The following is an 8,551-nucleotide window of genomic DNA, read 5'->3' as shown; positions in this document are numbered from 1 at the left end:
ATACTGCTTGAAAATCAGATGCTTTCTTTAGGGGCCAGAACCTTATAACATGGTAAAATGTTCTAGAAGTGGAATGTCAAGAACTTTATATGTGGCAAATGCTATATCACCTAATAGATCAATATGCAATGAGTCCGTTCCTGTTTTTTTATCATAGCTGTAGGAGCAGCGTTTAATTCAGATTCAAGGAACAGCTAGTCCAGCTGCCTGCTCAGAGCATGGCCATTTATCAGATCAGATGAGGTTGCTCAGAGCTTTATCCAGTCAGGTTTTAAAAATCTCGAAGGATAGAGAGGACACAGCCTCCCTGGGCAGTTGGCTTCACTGCTTGTCTGTCTTCACAGGGAAACACCTTTCTTGTTTTGATGTTTGTCCATTGCCTCTTGTTACTCTGGTTGTGAAGAGGCACCAAGGAGGTGAAATTAGGTGACTTCAAAGCTGTCTCTTCTCCAGGCTGAGCCAGTCCTGGTAAATAAGCCTTTCCTCACAGGCCAAGGGTTTCAGATCTGAGTGCCCTGGGTGTCTTCTTCTGAAATTGCTCCAGTTTGTTTAAAGCTTTCTTATACTGGGATGGGGGGAGGAAAGGAAAGGGGCTCAAGGCTGAATGCAATGCTCAAGATGTAGTCTAATGAGTTCTGTCTAGAGGGGAATAACCCCTACTGTGTGATCTGCTGTCTATGCTCTTTCATGCAGCACCATGTGGTGTTGGCCACCTTAGCTGTGAAAGTACACATCTGGCTCAGGTTAAGCTTGCTGCCCACCAAGGCCCCCAGGACCTTTCCTGCAGGTCTATTCCCAGTCTTTTTTGTTACAGAGGCTTCTCCATCTCAGGGGCAGGACTAGCACTTGTTCTTTTTCAGTTTCACAAATCCCTGTCAGCCCATTCCTCCAGCCTAAGACATCCTGGATGACAGTCCTGTCCTTAAGAATAATGACTAGTTCCCCAGCTTGGTGTCATCTGCAGCATTAATGAGAGTGAGCTCCAGTACCTCCTCCAGGTCACTGAGAAAGTCTTTAAACATAACGGTTCCCAGGACAGACCCCTGTGGTACCCAACTAGTTGACTTGTTAAACACTGACTTCTGAATCTTACTATCTAAGATGTTCTTTTACCCATCCAGTTGTCCATGCATCCAGACTGTAATGCCCTAACTAAATAAGACATGAGAATATTGTTAGAGACAGTGTCAAAAACCTCACAGAATGGTTTGGGTTGGAAGTGACATTTAAAGATCACCTAGTCAAACCTCCCTGTAATGGGCAGGTGCACCTTCTAATAGATTACGTAGCATACAGCCTATATAGGGAATATAAAGCTTGTTCTTCTCTCTGATTGCTGAAGTCTTACATTTGACATCAATAAAAAAGAACTTAAAGAGAAAACATCCATCCCTCAGTGCTGATTTTGCACCATAAATCCTTTATAAGCACTTATGACAACCCCATTATTGCCAAGTCAATTCATTGTGATTAATTTTATTACAAAGATTAACAAATGAATTAAAAATGATTACACAATGACTTTACAATGTTCACTAGTAAGCTTTAAATACAATCAGACATAATTTCAGTAAGTAAATCTGTAATAGATTTCTGGAATTAAAATCTTAACCTTTCTACAAACATTTTAGCTTTCATAATAGAGATGCATTCTTATAGCATGTGAAAAAATTACTGCTGTTAAGAATTAAGTCTGTGCATTCAATGAGTTCTTAACTGCATTTAGTTGTGTGGCAACTCTGAGCATATATAAAGAAGCAAATCCTCCTTTCTTTGCTCCCTGTGCACCACTGCTGCTGAATTCATAATGGAGACCAAGATGGATTGATGGCTTTGGGATGGGAGCAGTTTACACAGGGATTCGCATTCCCCCTCCTCCCATCCCATCCCATCCCATCCCATCCCATCATTTCAGGTCTGACGGTGTTATTTTCTTTTAGCCTTCTCTAGTTGTATTTTGACTGTGGGTTTTTTGACCATATTAATTATACTTTGTGTCTTTCCTAGAGTTGACATATTTTTAATCTTTTTTTCAAGAAGCAAATACAGAGCTACAAAGAAAATACTATGTCTACTCATGAAAATGCTAATACCTTTTCCCCTAACATTCTCTAAAAAAGTCATCAATGTGTTTGGAAATTTGTTCAGTGGAAATGTCATTGGAGACACAATGTTGCGAACAGATTTATTTCTTCATAAGGTAAGTCATACAGATCATCACAAATCATGCATTGCTCCTGTTTGCCTTGAGTTTGTATTTAAATATCTGATTTTCTAATAATCCTCACTAGCACAGGAAGTGCTAACAAGTAGATTGACATTTTCAAGGGATTATGAACTATCTAGATTCATACACCAAAGTAGCCAGAACAATTGTCTTTCAATGGTTTCATTCAATTTCTCTAGTAATCCATTGGGGTTTTTTTGATATGGGTGATGGAAGCACCGCTGTTTCATTTGCCTTGTAAATGATGATTTGGTGGAGAGACCATGGTTCTCTGCAAGGCAATATGACTTCACAGGAGGTATGGCTCCTTGTTTAACTCACTGATGCTTGAGAAAAAAATACATCTTCTTGAAAAATAATTCACATTATTCATGATACTGCAGATCTTGTAATAAACAAGTTGCTCTTCAAATGTTATAGGCTTCCTCATTAAAATTTAAAATCACTTCTCTTTCCCTCTCTCAACTAAGACCCAAATTGAATCAATGCTTCAATTGCTGTGGTTAATATTCCTCTGAATAAAAAAAGTGGTGTACAATCCCCCAACAAAAGAATAATTTTTATTTTATTTTTTTTTTTTTTTTCTGTGCTTGTGTGACACAGTATTTGGGGTGGGGAAGTTAACATAGATATTAAACAATTATTTTCTATAAGTAGGAAATAATTAGCTACTTCCTTATGACCCTTCTTGTCTGGAAACCCTTTCATGTTATTAAAACAAAACAAACAAACAAAAAACAACAACAACACATTATCAAAACTTAAACAAGCCCCCTTCCCCATTTTATTGTTGATAGCTTCATAATTGCTAGCTAGCAGCTTCTTCTGAAAAATGAGTGAATGCTCTTTGTCTTTGCCCTATTTTTCTATAAAAAACTAGATACCTGTGAAATTATCTGAAGCCTTAACCACCTGGAGGCACCTTTAAATTTGTGAGTGTATTTATTCCAATGTAAAACTTCACTTGAAACTTAAAGTTCTGCTCCTGCCTTTGGCACCTCACAGCTTGAAATCTCTCTCATCTCTAAACCCCACCGAGAACTGTAAAGTAGGAATTCCTCAAACTACCTCACTTGAAGGAATCAATCCCACAAGTGTCACAAGGTGACACATACCTTATGTATTGTAGTCACACTCCAGCGACTGCGAACTCACCTCTGAAAGATCAGTGAGAAATGTGTTTATATGGGGTCCTGAAATACACAGATGTAAATCTTCAGTTTAAATCCTGTGTGAAGGTGATTTTCTTCACTTATAAGGAAAGAATTCTGTGAGGAAAATTAGCACCACGAAACAGATTTTGTTAAAAGGTTATTTAATATTTTATTCCATACATATTTTCTAATGTTTTATAAGAGCACATATTAAATGTTCACTATGCCAAGAAAATATATTGTATTATTTCTTCTAAGAGGGTGGGAACTGTGAACAGCTCCTTTATAGGCAGCTGTGTGCAGTAACCCCAGGTAGAACTCTAACATTCTGAAACTCTGAAAATACTGAATTCTGGCCTTTGCTAGAGAAAAAAGCATAATGAAATGCAGAAAAAGGTTATTTACTTTGATACAAAATCCTTTAGCTCCATTACACAGAATCCCTTGATGTGTTTTAACCTGACAAATACTTCGTAACAGAGTAAAAATGTTGTTAGGTGTAATTATCATTCTTGAATAAGAACAAAAGAGGCAGTAATTATTTTGAGATACAATAGAAATTGACTCATTCAGTGAAGAGAATATTTTAAATATAAAAAATCAGTGTGTAACTTCAGAAATTCTAACGAATATTTAAGAAATCACAAATACATAAGGGCTCTTATTGATTGCCTCCTCAAATTGTTCAGTTCCACTGATTTTAAATGGCATCAAAATGTTTTTTTTTTCTTTAGATTTGGGAAAAAATAATCCCTGCATGCTCTGAACTACAGCTGAAAAGATTTCTCTCTGCAGCAGAGCTAGAAGCACAGGCTCTATATGATGAGTTCAGCTTAATTATTCTATAACCAAGTGAAGTCTGCAGTGTGGACAAGACCTGTGTGGGATATTCAGCCGTTCAAGGGCTGAACCATCCAATTTACTGAAGATAATGAAATGTGTCATAATAATTCCCACCGCAAACGCTCGTGTGGAGAGGATTTTTCATTGACAACATACATATGAACTGACAAAAGGAGCAGGTGTGAAATGGACTTAGTTAAAGCAGAGCTTCAAATCTAGGCTCACTTCCCTTTGATATGTTAAACTAGCTTCAGTTCTGCCCTCAAAGAATCACACAGTACTTAGGGTCACTAATAGTCATCATAATCATACTTAGTGCTTGCATAGAGCTTTATGTTTTGAAAGCCTTCTACAAATTTGCATTTCTGTCTTATTTGTGTGTGGTCTTGTAATTGATGTACAAGATGAGCATTGAAATTGTATTCCCTTTTCAGAGTGACAGGGCTTAATTTATTTATCATTTTTGCATGAAAAGGAAGGGTGAGAAGAGGGTAAGAAGGACAGCTTGGTTTCAGATGGGAGATGCTGGTCCCTACTGTTGTCTATCAGCTAAGCTTCAGCAAGAGCAGGAGCACCTGAAATTAATAGTCTTCTTTTAGGGGAGAATTAGGAAGAAATATTGGTTCCTAGCTCATCCTCCTCCTAGTCCTATCAATACATCCCCATGGAGGCGAGGAAGACAGAGTGGTAAAAAGAAGAGCACAATGCTATAATAGTTACAGAGTTGAACAGGAAACACAGGAAGTCTTGAATGTCAAAACAAAATCTTGAGCAGGCTAAAAGAGAAAACCAAGACAGAGGAGCCGACACAAACATGCAAGATCTGTGAGCAAAATTGAGCAGTTGCACAAAGTTGCACAATTGTGAGCAGTTGCACAAAGAAAATAGAATGTTGTTTGTCTGGTCCTTCCAATAAGACACAGATGCCATATTGAGAAAAAGAGGGAGAAATAAGAGGAATAGGGTTTGTTGCACTCACTGCGCTAGAGAAACAGGTAGTAGGAAGCAATCCTTATTAAGAGAAACTATCCAATAGTAGCAGACATCAACCTACCTTCTGAGCTGATGCTCTATCTTGTTTTTCTCTCATATAAAGTGTGGCACAGATAGTATAGCACACAGGGCCTTTGTGATGCTTCTAGCTCTTTGATGTTCAAATTAAATTGCCTATCTTGAACTAATAGACAAAGAAAGCATGAGAGGAAATGTGTTCATCCAGAAAAAAAATAAATAAATAAAGAGGGGGGAGGGTATAAGTTACATAAAGTAAAAAAAAAATAAGTTAAAAATAGAATGAGGCTAGCATAGCTAAAATAATAGAAATACAAAAGAGAAAGGGAAGCAGAAATTTAAAAAGCTCAAGACAAACAGAATTATAGAGTAAAATACAAATCAATAATAGAAAAAGATAGGAAGGTCAGAGAGAAACTAAAATTAAAAAGCAGTCTTCTTTATCTCTAATCTACAAATATTCAGAAAAAAGGGTGAGAAAGTGAGAAAATATAACAAAATGTGTGGCATATGATCAATAATATTACAGCATTATTATTTTTATCTATTCCTACAGTACTGTATTATATTTATTTTCAACACAGAACTTGGTAAAAGGTTTTCACTCTATAGTTGAGTTTTTTTACACACAAAAATCCTGAGGTATATTCTGAACTGTTTCACTCTCACAGAATCATATTTAACTGGATCTGAATAAAAGAGATGTTATGAAACATTCATACTTGCAAACAGTGCCCTTTTCCACCAAAGAAGCTTCCAAGCACTCCTATGACAAATAATGGACTATACTGTACATAGGAATTTAATGAAACATGTGACAAAAATGTCTAGACCTAATCAATTGTGATTTTTCTTTAGTAACGATTTTTCACTGTGAAAACTCATATCTTGATTACATTCACTGGGATATATAGGTGCAGAACAAACCAGTAGAATGAAAGTGAAGTCTTAGGTTGCTCTGAGGAAGCTATTTCTAAGTTTCTAAAGTGGTTTATGCAGGATGAGCTATGAGAGACATATAGAGGAAATGTGTCAACATTCTTATATCGGTGCTGTAGAAAAATACTTCTAATTTAACCTATAAAGCTCCACATAGGGTTGTTTTGTTTTGTTTTGTTTAATATCAAAACCTGTTGTACTTGTGTCCTGAGTGTGATTGGGGCAGCCAGTTCAACAATGACCACCTCTGTTTGATATGATCAGTGAACACTTGCAGGATTCTTTACGTGCTGTTTTTGGCTGGGAGAGAGTTAAAATTCTTCATAGTCGCTAGTATGGGGTTATGTTTTGGATTTCTGCTGAAAATATTGTTGATAACACACGGATGTTTTACTTTGTGCTGAGCAGTGCTTGCACAGAGTCAAGGCCTTTTCTAATCCTCATCCTGCCCTGTCAAGGAGTAGAGTGGGAGTGCACCAGACGCTGGGAGGGGACACAGCTGGGACAGCTGACCCAAACTGACCAAAGGGATGTTCCATACTGTATGACATCATACTCAGAAATAAAATTGCAGGTGAGGTTGGTGGGGGGGGCACTGCTCAGGGACTGGCTGGGCATCAGTCTGTTGGTGGTGAACAAGTATTTTCATCTGCATGACTTGTCTTTCTTGGGTTTTATTTTTTTTTTTTTCCTCTTGCAAATTATTATTAGCATTATAATTATTATCTTTAATTATTATTAATACTTTTTTTTTAATTATTAAACTGCCTTTATCTGAACCCATGAGTTTTCCCACTTTTACCTTTTCAGTTCTCTCTCCCATCCCACTGTGGGGGAATGAGTGAGTGGTTGTGTGGGGCTTAGTTGCCAGCTGGGGTTAAACCACAAAAGTCCAGTGGTCTTATATGACAAATATTGGTTCAAACTTACAAGAGAGTTATCTACACATGACTGACATCTCTGGTTTTCCAGTAGGAGCCTTTTCCAGCCTTATAAGAAAGCTGTGTTCTGTGTATTAACCTTTGTTTAGCTGTTTCAGTGTCATACACTGATTTATTTATTTGCTTATAGGCCAGTGAAGTATGAACGTGGAATACTGATTTTTGAAATCAGTTCTTAATGGGCTTTCCAAGGTAAGGGGATAAAAAATGTTGTTAGCAACCACTGGTGCAAGTAAGCACCACCTTCAGTTTAGCAAAGACACTTCTCAGTAATCAAATCTGCTGGGCTTACTCCACCAAGAGATGGCAAACTGGCAGGAGGTTGTATTTTAAACACAAACAACATGGTTGTAGTTGCATCTGACAGCAGCAACACAAACAGTTGACAGGTCTCATCCCTCTATTCTGCAGAGGGAACCCCATTTGCAAGGGCAGTGGGGATGGCTGGTAGCCTGGGGGCCACCCCAGCTGACTGTACCTCCAGCAACAGTGGGTGAGACACTGAACTCACAGGAGTATTTGCACAGTTGCCTTTGAACTGACCCCAGGAATGTACCCCTAGGAAGGTCAGAGTGAATGGAAAAGCTGATTTAGCTCCCACCTTGCCTGAGGCGGCTGTCCTGCTCAGCTGCAGAGTGTTACTGTGTCTGCCTTCGAACCCCTTAGCACACCACCTCCCCTACATGATGTGCTCCTCTGCTGCTCTCGTTGTCCTGGTTTTTGGAGTGAATTAGGCATCACAGTGACCCTTTATGTATTTTATAGATTAAAAATCCTCTTCTGCTGAAACTGTAGAGGTGACACCACTGTAGTAACTGCAAAATGTATCACAACTGGACTAAGTGAAAAATACCTCACATCTCTGACATAGAATACAATTGCTAAATATTAATGGAACAAACTAAAAGACAAAACCTCCTTAGATCTGAGAGACATCCCAATAATAGTAAGAACAAATAGCACAATGCTATAGCCACTTTGATAGCTTTCAGCCTCTTAAAAATGCATTAAGAAAGGTCATACACTGAAGTTTATTGTCAGTCTTGATCTCATAACACAAGCAATCTCTGTCAGGAACTCTGTATACAGTGTCCACATCTAGTACAGGGGATTTTACAAAATACTACAGGCAGTTTAAGCAAATGACTTCCCAAAAAATAAATTAGTTTCATATATGACAGCTAAATGAATGGCACTAAAATGTGCTAATTATTTTTCTTGTGCTAAAAATGTTTTCTTGTTTTTTTTCAGAAAAGTCATAAAGAATGCTATCTGGTTAGCTATTGGTGCCAAAATTAAAAACAAACAAAAGAAAACCTGTAAAATCCAGTTTTGACCACAGCTGCTATTTTTTCTCAGGTGGCAGAAACAAAATCACTTCAGCATCTCATCCTATATCTATCTTTGTTTAAAATCAGACCTTATTTACTGGAACA

Source organism: Nesoenas mayeri (genome assembly GCF_963082525.1).
Source record: "Nesoenas mayeri genome assembly, chromosome: 2".
Lineage (NCBI taxonomy): Eukaryota > Metazoa > Chordata > Aves > Columbiformes > Columbidae > Nesoenas > Nesoenas mayeri.
Note: the sequence above shows the minus strand (reverse complement) of the source record.